This window comes from Apium graveolens, chromosome 1 (genome assembly GCF_009905375.1).
Source record: "Apium graveolens cultivar Ventura chromosome 1, ASM990537v1, whole genome shotgun sequence".
NCBI lineage: Eukaryota > Viridiplantae > Streptophyta > Magnoliopsida > Apiales > Apiaceae > Apium > Apium graveolens.
This window is the reverse complement of record NC_133647.1, coordinates 176568935-176588551: the sequence shown is the minus strand read 5'-3', so window position 1 is coordinate 176588551 and position 19617 is coordinate 176568935.

Genomic DNA, 19617 nt, shown 5'->3' with positions numbered 1-19617 from the left:
AGTTTACAGTTTTTGATGAAGTCCATCATTTTGTGATAATCTGAGTGGGCTTCATTCTTTTCTACCAGAGCTATGAAATTGTTCTTCTCGTAGATGAACCCAGATTGAGACATAATCTTCATGACTGGTGCCATTTTTGTGAGTAGAAATTGCAGAGAATAACTTGAAGTTTTTGCAGAGAGAAAATGGTAAATGCTTGAAATTTTAAGAAAGCGTAAAGTAAAAATGAACAATCAGAAGGGCTTATATGCTTTCAAAGAAAAAGAAATAAATAAAGGATTAATCAATAAATAGGTGTTAGTGAATTTCAGCCGTTTAAGAATAAACTGTAAGTATTCTAATAACTACCTTTAAAACCAATACATACAGATGTATGTATGGTATCAACGGTTAAGAAAATAGAATCAACGGCTGTGAAACACCTCAAACGTCTGATGTGACATTTCAACGGATAATGTAAATTGTCATCCGTTGAAAGGTACTTCAGCTTTATCCGTTGACGGATAAAAGTTCCAGAGATATACTTGTCTTTCAACGGATACTGCATTGCCTCTATCAACGGATGCAGTATTTTGTGCATTATCCAGGGGCATGTTTTGAATCCCTTTTGAAGTGTCATCTCCATCAGTCTCCTCTTCACTATCATCACAATATATCTCAATGTTGTCAAATTTGAGTCTCTCATTATGTCCCTCATCTGTTAGTCCATCAATCTTTTTATCATCAAACACAACATGCACAGATTCCATAACAATGTTGGTTCTTAGATTGTAGACCCTATAAGATTTTCCAGCTGAGTAACCAACAAATATCCCTTCATCAGCCTTTGCATCAAACTTCCCTTTATGGTCAGATTGATTCCTCAGTATAAAGCATTTACATCCAAAGACATGAAGAAAGTTTAGAGTTGGTTTTCTTCTCTTGAACAACTGATAAGGAGTCATGCCTTTAGCTTGATTGATCAAAGAAATATTCTGAGTGAAGCAGGCACAATTAACAGCTTCAGCCCAGAAATATGTTGGTAACTTTGATTCTTCAAGCATTGTTCTGGCAGCTTCAATTAAAGATCTGTTCTTTCTTTCAACAACCCCATTTTGCTGAGGTGTTCTTGGAGCTGAGAACTCATGCATGATTCCATTTTCTTCACAGAACAGCCTTAATGTCAAATTCTTGAACTCAGTTCCATTGTCACTCCTGATATTTCTAACCTTCAAGTCAGGATGATTGTTGATTTGCCTGATGTGATTGATAATGATTTCACTTGCTTCATCCTTTGATCCAAGAAAATAGACCCATGAGAACTTTGAGAAATCATCTACAATCACTAAGCAATATCTTTTTCTTGCAATAGACAATACATTGACTGGTCCAAACAAATCCATATGTAGCAGCTGTAATGGTTCATCAATTGTTGTTTCAAGCTTCTTTTTGAATGATGCTTTCCTTTGTTTGCCTTTCTGACAAGCATCACACAAACCATCCCTTGAGAATTCAACTAGAGGGATTCCTCTAACTAAGTCCTTTTTGACTAGATCATTCATTGTCTTGAAATTCAAGTGAGATAGCTTCTTGTGCCATAGCCAACTTTCAACAGAGCTTGCTTTGCTGAAGAGACAAGTAATGGATTCTGCATCTGTAGAGTTGAAGTCAGCTATGTACACATTTCCTTTTCTAACTCCAGTTAGAACCACTTTGTTGTCTTTCTTACTAGTGACAACACAGGCTTCAGAATTGAAGGAAACTGTATTCCCTCTATCACATAGTTGACTGATGCTCAGTAAATTGTGCTTGAGACCATCAACTAATGCAACTTCATTAATGATGACATTCCTTGTTGAAATCAAGCCATATCCCATAGTAAACCCTTTGCTGTCATCTCCAAAGGTTATGCTAGGGCCAGCTCTCTCTTTAAACTCTGTGAGCAGGGAGAAATCTCCAGTCATGTGTCTTGAACAGCCACTGTCCAAGTACCATAGATTTCTTCTATTTTCCTGCACACCACAAAATCAATCAATTTGATTTTGGTACCCAAGTTTCCTTGGGTCCATTCTTGTTAGCCTTTCTCCTAGACTTCATTCCTCCTGCATCTTTAGACTTAGGTGAGTTTGAGTCAACCTTGGTCTTAGATGTAGTTGGTTGAGGTGTAGGGTTAGTCACAACATTATCCAGCACATTTATAGAATTATTAGGCATGGATTGTGCATACATGTTATTCCACATTGGCATATTGTATGGCAATTGAGGCATACTGAATGCAGTAAGATAAGGATTGTTAAAATATGGCATGTTTGCAAAATGTGCATAAGGATTTTGTTGAGACATAACAGGCATAGCAAGTAGAGGTGATACAGACATGTTAGGCATGGAAGAGGGTACAGTTATGGGAGATTTCTTAATAGATTTACAATTAGCAGATAGATGATTAACACTACTACAATGCACACAGCTTTTTCTAGGAGCATACTTATCAGGTGTGTAATTGTTATGTTTGTTAACTCCTACCTTCCCATTTCTGTTGGATTTCCTTTTGGATTCCTTTTTATCCTCAACCATCTTGAGCCTATTGTTTAACTGTTCTAAGGTCATGTGCCCTACATTCACCTTTCTGACATCTTTGGATGTGCTTGCTTCTTCTTTGACAAAGTTCTTTGAAGTTGAACCAAACTTTTTGTTGAGTTTCTTTAGATTTTCTCTTTTAGAAACATCTGCCTGTTTTAATTGAGGAACCTTCAACGGATGTTCCTTTTCTTCCTTCAACGGATAACTTTCATCATCCGTTGATTCCACATCCGTTGACAGTCCATCAATTAATTCCAGTTTCTTTTTAGTTTTATCCCAGGCAGTTTCACAGAATGATTCAATTCCTTGGACTTTGGCAATTTGAGCACTTACATCCCTAGATGTTTTCCAGGCTTTAATCACCTCTTGCTCTTTCTCTAATTGATTGGAAAGTATTTCTACTTTCTTAACAGATTCAGCTAGTTCATTCTCAACAGATATACAATGCAATTTGGTTTTCTCTAGGTCAATCAACTTATTTTCTAACACAGTATTTCTATTGCTTAAAAACAGATTGTTCTCTTTAATCCTACTATTTTCTTTAGCAAGAGATTTAAGAGACACACGCAAATGATACAATTCAGTAGACATGTCATTGAAAGCATCATTGCACTCTTCTTTAGTAAGCTGTGTTAAATCAGTAGTGATTACCTGATTGCTTGATGAACTAACTTCGTTTTCTTCAGAATCAGCCATGAGAGCAAGGTTGACATAATCCACATCTTCATCCTCTTCATCTCCATCAGCTGCCCAGTCCTTTTCTTGAGTAATGAAAGCCCTTTCCTTCTGTTTAAGCAGATCAAAATATTTCTTTTTGTAATCTACTTGTTCAAATTTCTTCTTTTCAGAGGTTGGCTTTCTGCACTCACCTGCAAAGTGTCCACTTATACCACAATTAAAACACTTGAACTTGGATTTGTCCACCATGTTCTTATAGGGTTTAGTGGCTCTAGTGTTTTTCCTGAACTTCATCTTTGCAAATCTCCTGGACAGAAATGCAAGATGCTCATCAATACCATCAGAGTCATCTTGACTGGAGTTGTCTTCATTTTCAGCAACTTGCCCTTTACCCTTGTCTGATTCTGGATTTCTTACACCATCTTTGGAGCTTGATGTAGATCTCACAGTTTCTTTTCTGCATTCTTTCTCATTTTCAGCTACCAATGCAACTGAACCTCCTTTCTTTCTCCCTCTCTCCAATACCTCATCCTGTTCCAACTCTAGTTCATAAGTCTTCAAGATTCCATATAATCTTTCAAGAGTGAAGTCCTTATAATCCTGAGAGTTTCTTAAGGAAACAGTCATGGGTTTCCATTCCTTTGGTAAGGATCTCAAAAATTTAAGATTTGAATCCTTCACCTGGTACACTCTACCATACAGCTTCAGTCCATTCAACAGCTTTTGGAACCTATTGAATGTTTCATTTAAAGATTCATTTTCTTCAAAATGAAAGTATTCATACTGTTGAATGAGAAGCTGCATTTTGTTTTCTTTCACTTGTTCTGTACCTTCACACAGTAGTTGAACTGTGTCCCAAACCTCTTTGGCAGTTGTGCAATTTATCACATTATCAAACATATCCATGTTAAGACCATTAAACAAAATGTTCATAGCCTTCTTATCCTTGTGGACTTCTTCTGTGTCTTCCATTGTCCATTCTGCTCTAGGTTTTGGAATGGATTGACCAACAGCAACTGTGGCTGTAGCAACTGTTGCTACTTTGTGGGGAATGTGAGGACCATTCTCAATGCAGTTTACATAACCTTCATCTTGGGAGAGTAGATGAAGGTGCATTTTCACCTTCCAATGGTGATAACTGTCTTTGTCAAGAACTGGGATCTTTACTCCAATATCCTTCTTACTCATCTTTGTTAGATTCCAAGATCTTTAAACTCTTTGTATGTCAAGAGCCTGCTCTGATACCAATTGTTATTCCTAGAGGACTAACAATGAGATTTACAGAAGGGGGGTTGAATGTAAATCTCAAAACTTTTTCAGTTTTTGAGAAGTTTATTTAAAGCAGTGTGTTCTAGATGAACAAGTGTATGAATTGCTTTGAGCTAATGCAGACAGATATATATTCAAACACAAAATGTAAAGAACACAACAAACTTTAAAAACTTTTCTGGTGGATTTGTTGTTCCACCAGAGATGGTATATTAGAAAATCTGTGTTCAACAATGTTGATCACAGCTGCATCCTAGTACAAACTAGATGAATTTTCTCTCAATGTTTTTCTAAACAGCTCTGGAAAATCCTCTCTAATTACTAGCTTCTACTTGGTTTATATACTACCAAGTGTACAAGTGAAGAACAATATAAAATACAGTAAGATCTTCACTTGCTTCTTTTCCTGTTCACTCCAGTACTTTGTTGACTATTGCATCTTTGTACCAGAGAAGAACGGCTGCTTTTTCTGTTGTTCCTGAAATTCGGCTACCACATCTCAGTTGTCTCTATCAACCCATGTGCCTCTGTCTGTAGGTACAACTACCTCTTATCAACGGCTAATCATCAGAACATCCGTTGAAGCTTTCATCCGTTGATGCACTCATCCGTTGAAGGATGTTATCCGTTGAAGCTTTCATCCGTTGATGCACTCATCCGTTGAAGGATGTTATCCGTTGATGACTTTATCCGTTGAAGCTTTAGAGACATCCGTTGAAGCTTAGCTTCTCATCCGTTGAAGGCCTTTAAGTCATCCGTTGATACCACTTCACTTATACAAAATTACAAGGCATGAAGTATTTACAATTGGCCTTCCTATCTGCATATCATCTAGTAGTCAACATGACTCATAGTTTCTCTCAACTTCTAAGAATTACATTTTAAATACAGAGACTGAAATATGCTACAATACTAGACTTATTTCTAAGTAAAGCTACACCATCAACGGATAGCCAAAGTGGTCTTATCCGTTGAGGCTACAGACACTAAATTTCTACTTAAGTGTTTTGTTAAACATATCATCAAACTAATGCACATATATTCCTAACACAAATTTATTCTAATTTTATTTTAAATTTATTCAAATAAAAGTGGAATTAATTCAGTCCATTTTTGGACAAACTAGGTATTTATTTGACATCTCGATAAGTCAATTTTTAGTTCTCTATAAGAGTAATTTTAAATGACTTCTCGATATGTAATTTCATTTCTTAAAATGACTTCTCGATAGACTAATTCCAAACGTCTATTTTTGAGTTCTCGACAAGTCATTTGCTTTTACTATAAATACCCAGACATCTCGATTCATATACATACTTACAACTTTCGGGATCTCAAGTGACCTAGCTTTCAATCCAAAATCGATTTTTCTCTCATTTTTCCTCCTTTCTCTCAAATTTCTTTTACCCACTAAACTTCATACTCATATCAATGGCAGCCAACAATCTTGTACCCTTCATCCCCAAGGAGACCAACTTTCTTGCATTTCTGGATGCAAACCAAGCACTTGAAGCTTTTCAGTGCTTTGTCAAGTTCCTTTCTGAGACCTACTTTGTAGGTGCTCTTACTGCTAATCCTGTGTTGTATTTGGATGTGTTAGGGGATTTCTGGAACACAGAAATAACAAGGACAATTGTGCATGAGAATCAAGCTGCAACCATAGTGATAAACTGCACAATTAAGGGACAACAGGTAGAGATTCTTGAGGATGATGTCAATAAGGCTTTGGGCATTCCTACTGACAAGCTGGTGGAGGCTCCAACTCAGGATGAGCTGTATGAATTCATGGACTTCATCAATTACTCTGAGAGGATCAATATGGCCAGCATGAACAAGAAGTATCTCAGGAGGGAATGGTCATTCCTGTTTGATTCTGTGATAAGGGCATTCACTTGCAGAAAGTCAGGATTTGACAATATTTCAAGTGTTGTCCAGAAGCTGGTCTACTCAATGGCCCTCACCAAACACATAAATGTAGGCCACTACATATTGGAGGAGCTGAGCACCAGACTCACAATGCCATTGGAGTCAAGAGGTAAGGAGATCTTTCTGCCTAAATTTATTATGTCAGCTTTAAATTATAAAGTTAATGACATACATATGCTAGAAGGTGTAAACAGGACACTAATTGGAAATTGTAAGCAAGTATCCAAAATTTTATTTGGATCACTTCTTACTAAGAATAAGGTTCCAGTAAGTCTTAAGTTAACACCTTTCATGATTGAAAGATTTAAGACTTACCCTTATTCTATGCCAGACATGAGAAGTAGTGCAAATCGACCTAGTGCAACAATGGTACCTGAGCCTATGGAAGCACAAACACAGGCCACCCATAGGAACCTACCCATGTTGAGCCTGTTCCTTCAAAACCTGTAGAAGCTAGGTTACCAACCACCTCATTCTCTCAAAAGGATGAGGTGAGTAGAAAGAAGAGAAAGGGGGTAAACATGGCAGTTTTGCAAGTGAGTGGTGAGGACCAAATTGAAATTAAGTCACCCCTAGTCAAAAGACCAAAGAAGAGTAAGAAATTTGAGCTGACCACTCAAGACACCTCTGTATCCTCCCTACAGGATGCAGTTGTAAAAATAGGGATTAAACAGACTCTAGATGCATTATCTCAACAGGGTGTATCTATTGAAAAGAGCATTCACCCCAATGCACCATGTAAAGAATCTGCACAGCCTGCACCTGAAGCAATTCAAGTATATGGTAGGAAAAATAAGGATGGCACACACAGTGAGAGCATATCTTTTGAAGCCCCCTCATCCATTCAGGGGGAGCTGCCAACACTCACAGCTGAACAACAATCTCTCATATCTCAAATTTCTTCTTTACCAACCACTTGAATTCAATTCTCAAGTGCAAGCTCACTCAAGTGACTTGGTTCAAGAAACCTTGCTCACCACCCAGACACTTCTTTCAGATGGTGAGAGGCTACTAGTTGGGGTAGACCTTGATAACACCATCAAAACCATAGGGGATTCATCAGTTTTTACTGAAGACCCTATGGAGATACTAAATGCACCTTCATGTGCAAATCAGTTTTCACAGAATGTAAGGTTTGAGGGTATTACAGAAGGGGGGTTGAATGTAAATCTCAAAACTTTTTCAAGTTTTGAGCAGTTTATAAAGACTGTGTGTTCAAGATGAACAAGTGTGTGAATTGCTTTAAGCTGATACAGACAGATATATATTCAAACACAAATGTAAAGAACACAATAAACCTTTAAAAACTTTTCTGGTGGATTTGTTGTTCCACCAGAGATGGTATTTCAGAAATTCTGTGATCTAAGAGTTTGATCACAGCTGCATCCTAGTACAAACTAGATAATTTTTCTCTCAAGATTTTTCTAAACAGCTCTGGAAAAATTCTTATCTAATTACTAGCTACTACTTGGTTTTTATATATTTTTCCAAGTTTACAAGTGAAGACAGGGATATATAAAATAATAAAGTAAGATCTCCACTTGTTTCTTCTCCAGTTCACTCCAGTACTTTGTTGACTTGATGTCTCTTTATACTAGAGTAGAACGGCTGCTTTTTCTGATGTTCCTGAAATTAGGCTGCCACATTTCAGTTATCTCTGTTCACCCACGTGCCTCTGTTTGTAGGTACAACTACCACTTATCAACGGTTAATCAACAGAACATCCGTTGAAGCTTTCATCCGTTGATGCACTCATCCGTTGAAGGATGTTATCCGTTGAAGCTTTAGAGACATCCGTTGAAGCTTAGTTTCTCATCCGTTGAAGGTCTTTAAGTCATCCGTTGATACCACTTCATTTATACAAAATTACAAGGCATGAAATATTTACAATTGGCCTTCCTATCTGCATATCTTCTAGTAGTCAACATGACTCATAGTTTCTCTCAACTTCTAAGAATTACATCTTAAATACAGAGACTGAAATATGCTACAACACTAGACTTATTTCTAAGTAAAGCTACACCATCAACGGATAGCCAAAGTGGTCTTATCCGTTGAGGCTACAGACACTGAATTTCTACTTAAGTGTTTTGTTAAACATATCATCAAACTAATGCACATATATTCCTAACAATCTCCCCCTATTTATGTCTATAAGAATTGTAGGCATAAATTCAGGGTTAACTTGATGATAACAAAACACTTAACAGATATATGAATTGAAACTAAGTAGAAATTTGAAAATGCTGCAAAAATGTATGTACTAGGAGGAAATCGAAGATTTACAGTATTTCCAAGGATACTCCTTTAGCCTGAGCAAATCATCTTTTTCTTCTTTGTTCCCTGGTTTTCTTTCCTAGCCATTTGTCATTTTCCTCAATTTGTAGTTGGAGTTGTCTGAAGAATTCAGCTTCATCTTCAACACTGATATCCAGCTTAGATTGCATTTCCTTGAGAGTTTCATTGCTGGCAATCTTGAGTTGGTCTTCAAGTCTAAAAAATTTTCTGACTCCTTTATCATCTCTAAATTCCATCAACCAATGAGGTGATTTGTGAATTGTACTTCCCCTTTCTTGAATGAGTAAAGTCCTGGGTAAAGCATTGGGCTCCCTCCAAGTTTTCCTTATATTGGCAATCTTGTTGAGAATTTCAGTCTTGGCAGTTCTGGTAAAGCCAGAATCCTTTTGTATAGCTGAAAAGACTCTAATCAAGGTAGAGTAGCCTTCATTCAGAATCCTGTGGAGAGGCCATGTTCTTTCCCCAGCTCCTTTGTATCTGAACACTAATCTCTCTGGTAGCTGTCTGTAAGCAGCTATTCCTCTTACATCTTCCAGCTCATCCAGATAGAGTTCAATGTCTGAAATTTCTTTTATGTCACAGATGTGAACATAATCATCTTTAGAAACAGATGGCTTAGGCTTAGGCTTTTGTTTTTGAGTGAATTTCTTAGAGGTTATGGGAGGTGTAGATTTGGGTTTTCTTTTCTGTTTCTTTGGTAGTGGAAGAGTGGTTAGAAAGGTAGGCAATTTGATGGTGTCCCAATCAATAGGTTCCTCTTTTGGAATGATTGGTTCACCATGGATGTTTATAGTGGGATTAGCAACAAGAGGTTCAGGTATGGAAGGTAGTGGTTTAGATATAGATTTGGTTACTTCAGTATTATCTTCACTCCTTCTATGTGCCTTGGCCTTTCTTCTGTTTCCCTTCTGCCATTCCTCTCTTTCTTCCATACTCTCACCAAATATACTCCCAAAAACCTCATCTAGGTTTGCAATCTTGTCTTCACCCCTGACTTCAATTCCTTTCTCTTCTTCAACTTGACTTGACTTTAGCTGTTGTTCAAGCTTTGCTTGTGCTCTTTTGTCAGCCTTTAGTTGCTTGACTTCTTCCTTCTTGGCTATTGAGAATTTGGGATGTCCTTGCATCACACATATGCTCTTTCCCTCTCTAGAGATAATAGCCCTATTTCTCCTTACAGCCTCATCCATGGTCTCTTTGAGATAAGCAATACTCCTACCTAAAAGCTTGTTCTCATCAGCTTTTGGAGGAGGAAAGTCCACTTCTTTTAAAGGATTCTTTGTAGAGTCCTTATTGGATCTTTTATTGGGCTTGAGAATTATAGCTTGTAGTTCTTTGGAAGAAGTTTCTCTATCCTTATGTCTCCCTACTGGCTTGAGCTTCATGTTGATTGGTTCAATCTTTGTGCTATATTTCACAGATGTTGATTTATCTTGTGTAGAGCCAAACAACAGTTGCAACCTTTCATCAATTCTCATCCTTTGCTCTTTCACTTGAATTTCAGCTGCTGCTAGCTGAATCAAATCAATTCCATCAGGCTTTCCTTTGATTTGAATGATTGGAGAAGTAGTGATGGCAGGAACTAGCACTTTAGATATTTTGATTTTTGTAGATGGCTCTCCTTCCCCTTCCCTTTTACTCTCCCCCTTTTTGTTATCATCAAGGAGAGGGGTCAAGCCTTGTGCTTTTGCCAGCTGCATTAGGAGACTGGTTTGAGATTGTTGGTTGTGAAGAATGGTGGCCACAGAATCTTCAATAACTTGAACTCTGTCTTCCAACTTGGCCAGCCTTTTCTCAGTAACTGATTCCTTTTTCAATCTCAAAACCAAGTCCTGCAATGTACCATAGGGCATGACTGAATCCAATTTTTCAGAACTGTAGGATTTCAAGTCAGCAATATCCTTCCTGAGATCATCCATACTCAGATTCTGCTTTACTTGCTGCAACTTCATGAGATGCAGTGAGTCCAGGTGAGCTTGAAGGATAGCCTTGATACTTGCATGTGAAGTGTTCTGAATGGCCTGTTGAATAGTGTTGATTTGTTTGACTAAGGAGACATTGAATTCCCCTGATCTATACTCCTTTGTCAAAGCCCATTCAGGTAGATTTGGAATTGAATTAGGGCCTTTATCTCCCCCTAAGTTCATGCTTCCATCAAAAGAAACAGAGTCATCATCATCAGAATTTACTCCAAATTCCTCAGATGGCTCACCAGCTGTAGAAGGCATCTTTTTAATAGCAGCTTTATCCCTTTGAAGAGATTCTGTTGTGTGTACTAGATGTAGTGTCTTTTCTGCCTCCTCATTGCCCTGAGCAGCCAACATTTGATAGGCTGACACAGGATGAGTAAAAGTGTCAGCATCCAAGGAAATGTTATCAATTACAGCTTTGTAATGTTGCTGAAATTGTCTTTCCTTTTCAGCATCATCCACCATCATTGACTCAATAGCAATGGCTGGTTCCACCCTTATATCTACTGTACCTGCCTTTCTCTCTTTTTCTCTATTTTCTTGCATCAGGGGCTCCCCCTGGCTCACACAACTCACTCCCTCACCTTCACCTACTAAGGTGGTACTCCTCTCACTTACTTTTGCCATGCTGGAAGAAATAGCATGCATTTTTGAGCTCTCAATCTCTCCTTTTGCCTGGGAGCAACCCATTTTGTGTCAATAGGACTCTTGTTCTTTGGTTTGGGTACCAGCTTCCAAACTTGGTTTCTCTCAAATTGGTTTAGCTCTTCCTGCATAGCTAATATCCAATCTGGATCCAATAAGGCTTCTTCCACTTTCTTAGGTTCCTCCTGAGATAGAAAACTACTATACAGACATTCATCTTGAGTAGCTCTTCTTGTTTGCACTTTAGATGATGCATTACCAATAATCAGTTCAAAGGGATGATTCTTGGTCCATTTCCTTTGAAGTGGAAGATGTGCTCTAGATGAGGTGGCCTCAGTATTGTCATGATGTGAGACAGAGTGTTGACTAGTTGAAACTCCCCCTGAGTTGTTGGTCCTTTGCAGGGAACTTGGAGTTCTATCAACTGATGATGTAAATCGATTATCCGTTGATAAACTATGATCAACGGATGCTTCATTTAGTACTTCAACGGATGATACACCATGTCTTTCAACGGATACTGCATTGCCTCTATCAACGGATGCAGAATTCTGACTTTCAACGGATGCAGTATTTTGTGCATTATCCAAGGGCATGTTTTGAATCCCTTTTGAAGTGTTATCTCCATCAGTCTCCTCTTCACTATCATCACAATATATCTCAATGTTGTCAAATTTGAGTCTCTCATATTGTCCCTCATCTGTTAGTCCATCAATCTTTTTATCATCAAACACAACATGCACAGATTCCATAACAATGTTGGTTCTTAGATTGTAGACCCTATAAGATTTTCCAGCTGAATAACCAACAAATATCCCTTCATCAGCCTTTGCATCAAACTTCCCTTTATGGTCAGATTGATTCCTTAGTATAAAGCATTTACATCCAAAGACATGAAGAAAGTTTAGAGTTGGTTTTCTTCTCTTGAACAACTGATAAGGAGTCATGCCTTTAGCTTGATTGATCAAAGAGATATTTTGAGTGAAACAGGCACAATTAACAGCTTCAGCCCAGAAATATGTTGGTAACTTTGATTCTTCAAGCATTGTTCTAGCAGCCTCAATTAAAGATCTGTTCTTTCTTTCAACTACCCCATTTTGCTGAGGTGTTCTTGAAGCTGAGAACTCATGCATGATTCCATTTTCTTCACAGAACAGCCTCATTGATAAATTCTTGAACTCAGTTTTATTGTCACTCCTGATATTCCTAACCTTCAGGTCAGGATGATTATTGACTTGCCTGATGTGATTGATAATGATTTCACTTGCTTCATTCTTTGATCCAAGAAAATAGACCCATGAAAACTTTGAGAAATCATCTACAATCACTAAGCAATATCTTTTTCTTGCAATTGACAATACATTGACTGGTCCAAACAAATCCATATGTAGCAGCTGTAATGGTTCATCAATTGTTGTTTCAAGCTTCTTTTTGAATGATGCTTTCCTTTGTTTGCCTTTCTGACAAGCATCACACAAACCATCCCTTGAGAATTCAACAAGAGGAATTCCTCTTACTAGGTCCTTTTTGACTAGATCATTCATTGTCTTGAAATTCAAATGGGATAGCTTCTTGTGCCATAGCCAACTCTCAACTGAACTTGCTTTGCTGAAGAGACAAGTAATAGATTCTGCATTTGCAGAGTTGAAGTCAGCTAAGTACACATTTCCTTTTCTAACTCCAGTTAGAACCACTTTGTTGTCTTTCTTACTAGTGACAACACAGGCTTCAGAATTGAAGGAAACTGTATTCCCTTTATCACATAGTTGACTGATGCTCAGTAAGTTATGTTTGAGACCATCAACTAATGCAACTTCATCAATGATGACATTCCTTGTTGAAATCAAGCCATATCCCATAGTAAACCCTTTGCTGTCATCTCCAAAGGTTATGCTAGGGCCAGCTCTTTCCTTAAACTCTGTGAGCAGGGAGAAATCTCCTGTCATGTGTCTTGAACAGCCACTGTCCAAGTACCATAGATTTCTTCTATTTCCCTGCACACCATAAAATCAATCAATTTGATTTTGGTACCCAAGTTTCCTTGGGTCCATTCTTGTTAGCCTTTCTCCTAGACTTCATTCCTCCTGCATCTCTAGACTTAGGTAACTTTGAGTCAACCTTGGTCTTGGATGTAGTTGGTTGAGGTGTAGGGTTAGTCACAGAATCATTTAGCACATTTGGAATATGATAAGGCATGGATTGTGCATACATGTTATTCCACATAGGCATATTGTATGGCATTTGAGGCATACTAAATGCAGCAAGATAAGGATTGTTAAAATATGGCATGTTTGCAAAATGTGCATAAGGATTCTGTTGAGACATAGTAGGCATAGCATGTAGAGATGATGCAGACATGTTAGGCATGGAAGAGGGTACAGTTATGGGGGTTTTCTTAATAGATTTGCAATTAGCAGATAGATGATTAACACTACTACAATGCACACAGCTTTTTCTAGGAGCATACCTATCAGGTGTGTAATTGTTATGTTTGTTAACACCTACCTTCCCATTTCTGTTAGATTTTCTTTTAGTTTCCTTTTTATCCTCAACCATCTTGAGCCTATTATTTAACTGTTCTAAGGTCATGTGCCCTATATTCACCTTACTGACATCTTTGGATGTGCTTGCTTCTTCTTTAACAAAGTTCTTGGAAGTTGAACCAAACTTTTTGTTGAGTTTCTTTAGATTTTCACTATTAGAAACATCTGCCTGTTTTACTTGAGGAACCTTCAACGGATGCTCATTTTCTTCCTTCAATGGATAACCTTCATCATCCGTTGATTCCACATCCGTTGACAGCCCATCAATTAATTCCAGTTTCTTTTTGTTTTTATCCCAGGCAGTTTCACAGAATGATTCAATTCCTTGGACCTTGGCAATTTGAGCACTAACATCCCTAGATGTTTTCCAGGCTTTAATCACCTCTTGCTCTCTCTTTAATTGATTAGAAAGTATTTCTACTTTCTTAATAGATTCAGCTAGTTCATTCTCAACAGATATACAATGCAGCTTGGTTTTCTCTAGGTCAATCAACTTATCTTCTAACATAGCATTTCTATTACTTAAAAACAGATTGTTCTCTTTAATCCTACTATTTTCTTTAGCAAGAGATTTAAGAGACACACGCAAATGATACAATTCAGTAGACATGTCATTAAAAGCATCATTGCACTCTTCTTTAGTAAGTTGTGTTACATCAGTAGTGATTACCTGAGTTGTTACCTGATTGCTTGATGAACTAACTTCATTTTCCTCAGAATCAGCCATGAGAGCTAAGTTGACATACTCCACATCTTCATTCTCTTCCTCTCCATCAGCTGCCCAATCTTTTTCTTGAGTAATGAAAGCCCTTTCCTTTTGCTTGAGCAGATCAAAATATTTCTTCTTGTAATCTACTTGGTCAAATTTCTTCTTTTCAGAAGTTGGCTTTCTGCACTCACTTGCAAAGTGTCCACTTATACCACAATTGAAACACTTGAACTTTGATTTGTCCACCATGTTCTTATGAGGTTTAGTGGCTCTAGTGTTTTTCTTAAACTTCATCTTTGCAAATCTCCTGGACAGAAATGCAAGATGCTCATCAACACTATCAGAGTCATCTTGACTGGAGTTGTCTTCATTCTCAGCAACTTGCTCTTTTCCTTTGCTTGATTCCTGATATCTTGTACCATCTTTGGAGTTTGATGTAGATCTCACAGTTTCTTGTCTGCATTCCCTCTCATTTTCAGCTACCAATGCAATTGAACTTCCTTTCTTTCTCCCCTTCTCCAATACCTCATCCTGTTCCAACTCTAGTTCATAAGTCTTCAAGATTCCATATAATCTTTCAAGAGTGAAGTCCTTATAATCCTGAGAGTTTCTTAAGGAGACAGTCATGGGTTTCCATTCCTTTGGCAAGGATCTTAAGAATTTAAGATTCGAATCCTTCACCTGGTACACTCTACCATACAGCTTCAATCCATTCAACAGCTTTTGGAATCTGTTAAATGTGTCATTTAAAGATTCATTTTCTTCAAAATGAAAATACTCATACTGTTGAATGAGAAGCTGCATCTTGTTCTCTTTTACTTGTTCTGTACCTTCACACAGCAGCTGAACTGTGTCCCAAACCTCTTTGGCAGTTGAGCAATTTATCACATTATCAAACATATCCTTGTCAAGACCATTAAACAAAATGTTCATAGCCTTCTTATCCTTGTGGACTTCTTCTGTGTCTTCCATTGTCCATTCTGCTCTAGGTTTTGGAATGGATTGACCAACAGCAATTGTGGCCGTAGCAACTGTGGCTACTTTGTGGGGAATGTGAGGACCATTCTCAATACAGTTTACATAACCTTCATCTTGGGAGAGTAGATGAAGGTGCATTTTCACCTTCCAGTGGTGATAACTGTCTCTGTCAAGAACTGGGATTTTTACTCCAATACCCTTCTTACTCATCTTTGTTAGATTCCAAGATCTTTAAACTCTTTGTTTGTCAAGAGCGTGCTCTGATACCAATTGTTATTTCTAGAGAACTAACAATGAGATTTACAGAAGGGGGGTTGAATGTAAATCTCAAAACTTTTTCAAGTTTTGAGCAGTTTATAAAGACTGTGTGTTCAAGATGAAAAAGTGTGTGAATTGCTTTAAGCTGATACAGACAGATATATATTCAAACACAAATGTAAAGAACACAATAAACCTTTAAAAACTTTTCTGGTGGATTTGTTGTTCCACCAGAGATGGTATTTCAGAAATTCTGTGATCTAAGAGTTTGATCACAGCTGCATCCTAGTACAAACTAGATAATTTTTCTCTCAAGATTTTTCTAAACAGCTCTGGAAAAATTCTTATCTAATTACTAGCTACTACTTGGTTTTTATATATTTTTCCAAGTTTACAAGTGAAGACAGGGATATATAAAATAATAAAGTAAGATCTCCACTTGTTTCTTCTCCAGTTCACTCCAGTACTTTGTTGACTTAATGTCTCTTTATACTAGAGTAGAACGGCTGCTTTTTCTGATGTTCCTGAAATTAGGCTGCCACATTTCAGTTATCTCTGTTCACCCACGTGCCTCTGTTTGTAGGTACAACTACCACTTATCAACGGTTAATCAACAGAACTTCCGTTGAAGCTTTCATCCGTTGATGCACTCATCCGTTAAAGGATGTTATCCGTTGAAGCTTTAGAGACATCCGTTGAAGCTTAGTTTCTCATCCGTTGAAGGTCTTTAAGTCATCCGTTGATACCACTTCATTTATACAAAATTACAAGGCATGAAATATTTACAATTGGCCTTCCTATCTGCATATCTTCTAGTAGTCAACATGACTCATAGTTTCTCTCAACTTCTAAGAATTACATCTTAAATACAGAGACTGAAATATGCTACAACACTAGACTTATTTCTAAGTAAAGCTACACCATCAACGGATAGCCAAAGTGGTCTTATCCGTTGAGGCTACAGACACTGAATTTCTACTTAAGTGTTTTGTTAAACATATCATCAAACTAATGCACATATATTCCTAACAGTACATTACAATCTTGGGAAGCAATACACGATCACTCACTCCACAAGAGGTGTATGATACCATCAATGAGGTCTACAAGGCTCAAATCAAGGCTTTTCACAACTTTGTAAAAGCTCTATAAATCACATTGAATGGTCATCAAGATAAAGTAATGAAGATGGTCAGAGAAAAGATGGACCAAATCATCCCTTCTCAAACTGAGATCAAAACTCAATTTAAGCACTTCTCAGAACAAATGTCTAGGTAAGATCTCAGTGGGATTTATAAGAGTGTAAATCAACTCAAGGAATCATTTGTAGCCTTGCATAAAGTTGTTAAAGATCATATCAGTAAAACCAATGACACAAGGTTGAAGTTGGATCAAATGCACACTGCAAGATACACTCATTCACCTTTGGTCATAGATGAAATTCAGAAATTTGTGCAAGCTACTTTTGGCCAATCTACTGCTATCTCTGCTACAATCTCTTCTTCTCCAGACATCCAAGCACTCAAGACTCAAGTAGCTTCTTTGGAAAACTCCAATGCTTCTCTCAACACTCAAGTTCAAACTTTGACTTCTCTAGTCAAAAGCCAATAGACAGACATAAAGACCCTGGTGGACTCTCACAGACACCTTCAAATGCAAAACTCTGTTGCTTTGGGGGCCATCATGGGCAAGCTTAACATTCCTCTACCATCTCTTCCAGAACAGATAAGGCCTGAAATTCCTATTCCCTCCTAATGCATGTCAACAAGACTAAGGGGGAAATAGAGGCTAGGCTAGCAAGATCCAGATCATCTACTCAACAAGTCCAGGGTGCTAAAAAGAATTTAAATCAAGAAGTAGATCTTGACATGGAGAGGCTTATTAAAGCAGCTGAGGGACCTAGTCTAAGCAAGAAATTTGATGAACAACTTAAGGAACTCAGGGCTTCCTTAAATGACAATTTCTTCACTTACAAGAAAGCCTTGGACAGGACAATAAACTCAATAAGGGTGATCTTGGTGACAAAAGACAACTTTCAGGAAAGAAGGATAGTGGTCAACATAAATGACTTAGGGGTAGACAGGTGTATGCAAGTGTTCCTCAATTATCTTATTTCTAGAAGGGCATCTGAGTTAGACATTCTAATAAACAAAGTCAGAATGGTAATTCATGAAGACACTCTCTTGCTAACAGAATTGAAGAATGCACAAGTGGCTACTTTTCCAGAAGCTTATCTACAGCCTAGCAAGGGAGTAGCATACATCTGTCCTACCACCAAACACTTCAAACACTTCCAAATTCCTAAGCAGTGTGTCATGGCCAACAAGAAGCCTATCATGACTCTGGAGACTGAGCTGAAAACAAAAAGGAACAAGACTTTTGAAGATGAGGTGATGATAAAATTGTTGGGGAGATACTTGAGTGATGCTGAAGCCAACTTGCCTAAAATTCAAATCAACAAGGATAATTTGGATGATGATGAATAGAAGAAAGATGATCAAAATCCTTCTGGCTCATATCCAAGTCAATCCACTAAGCCATCTGACAGCAAGGGTGGTGAGAAGAAGAAGGAGGATGATAAAAAAAATGATGAGAATAAGAGAGCTAATGAGAGAACAAGTAAAATGAGACATGATGGCTCAGAACCACAACAAACCCTAAAAATCCAAACAGCTCTAGCTCAACCTCTAGCCAAAACTTCTGTATCAACAACCTCAATCAACAAACCACTCTCAACCTCTAAGCCAAAATTTCTGTACAAACAAATAGCTAACTCTTTCCTAAAAATTCCAATCACCACAAACCAAAAAAGTCTCAAGAAAATCACAACCTTACCTTTAGCCAAGCCTTCACCAAAAGTCAATCTTAAATTTGTTGGGAGAAAGCCTAAGAAAGCCAAGCTTACAAAGAAAGGAGAAGTCACTGAAAGGGCCATCTGGAATTGTTTCAAGCAATCTAACTTTCTACCTTTAAATTGGTGCATCTCAGATGAAGATCATTTTCAACAACTTGCTGAGGAAATAGTCAGAGCCTGGGTTGTATCTCTTAAAGAAGTTAGAATTTTCTATGAAGATGGGTCCTTCACCTTTCTTGGCAGTGATTTAATGGATTCTCTTTCTCCCACAGAAATTAAGAGAATAATAAGTTTGCTAAAGGACACGGATACTGCTACAAGGGCATGGAGATCAGTTATAACTGAATGGTTGATTACAAGGGAGGAAACAAGAAAAAGAAATAAGGCTGAATCTGAAGAAAGAGTGAGGAAGTATGATGAGGAAATTGAGATATTCATAAAAAGATCAGAAGAGCTCAAGGCCAAAGGAATGAGTAGAATCTTTAAGGATGGGAAATTTCTAAACATCAAAGCTGGTGGATTCTCAAAATTTAGGATTGATTTACTAGACAGTGGTTATCCAAAGGTTGCAAGACAAAAACTTGTAGAAGCTCTAAGTGGAACACCTATTATAGAAGAACTGGAAATTCTTGATCACTTGAAGGATGTTCTTAGGGAAGAAGCAGATACAAAAACTGTTTTTACCTGATACTTGTAACCATTAAACTTTGTAAATCTCTTAATGTATAAAAGTTGTAGTTCTATCAAGCTTTATGTATTGATTTCATTTTCTATTTTTTTAACTTGGGGTTAGTCTTGTTAACAGGCATGAATTTATGTTAAGCAATCTTCTCACAAATTGGGGGAGATTGTTGTGCAAGACATGCCTGTACTTTAACAAGACTAAGTCAAATTGACAACCTTAAGTAAGTTGTATTGTAATCTTAGTCT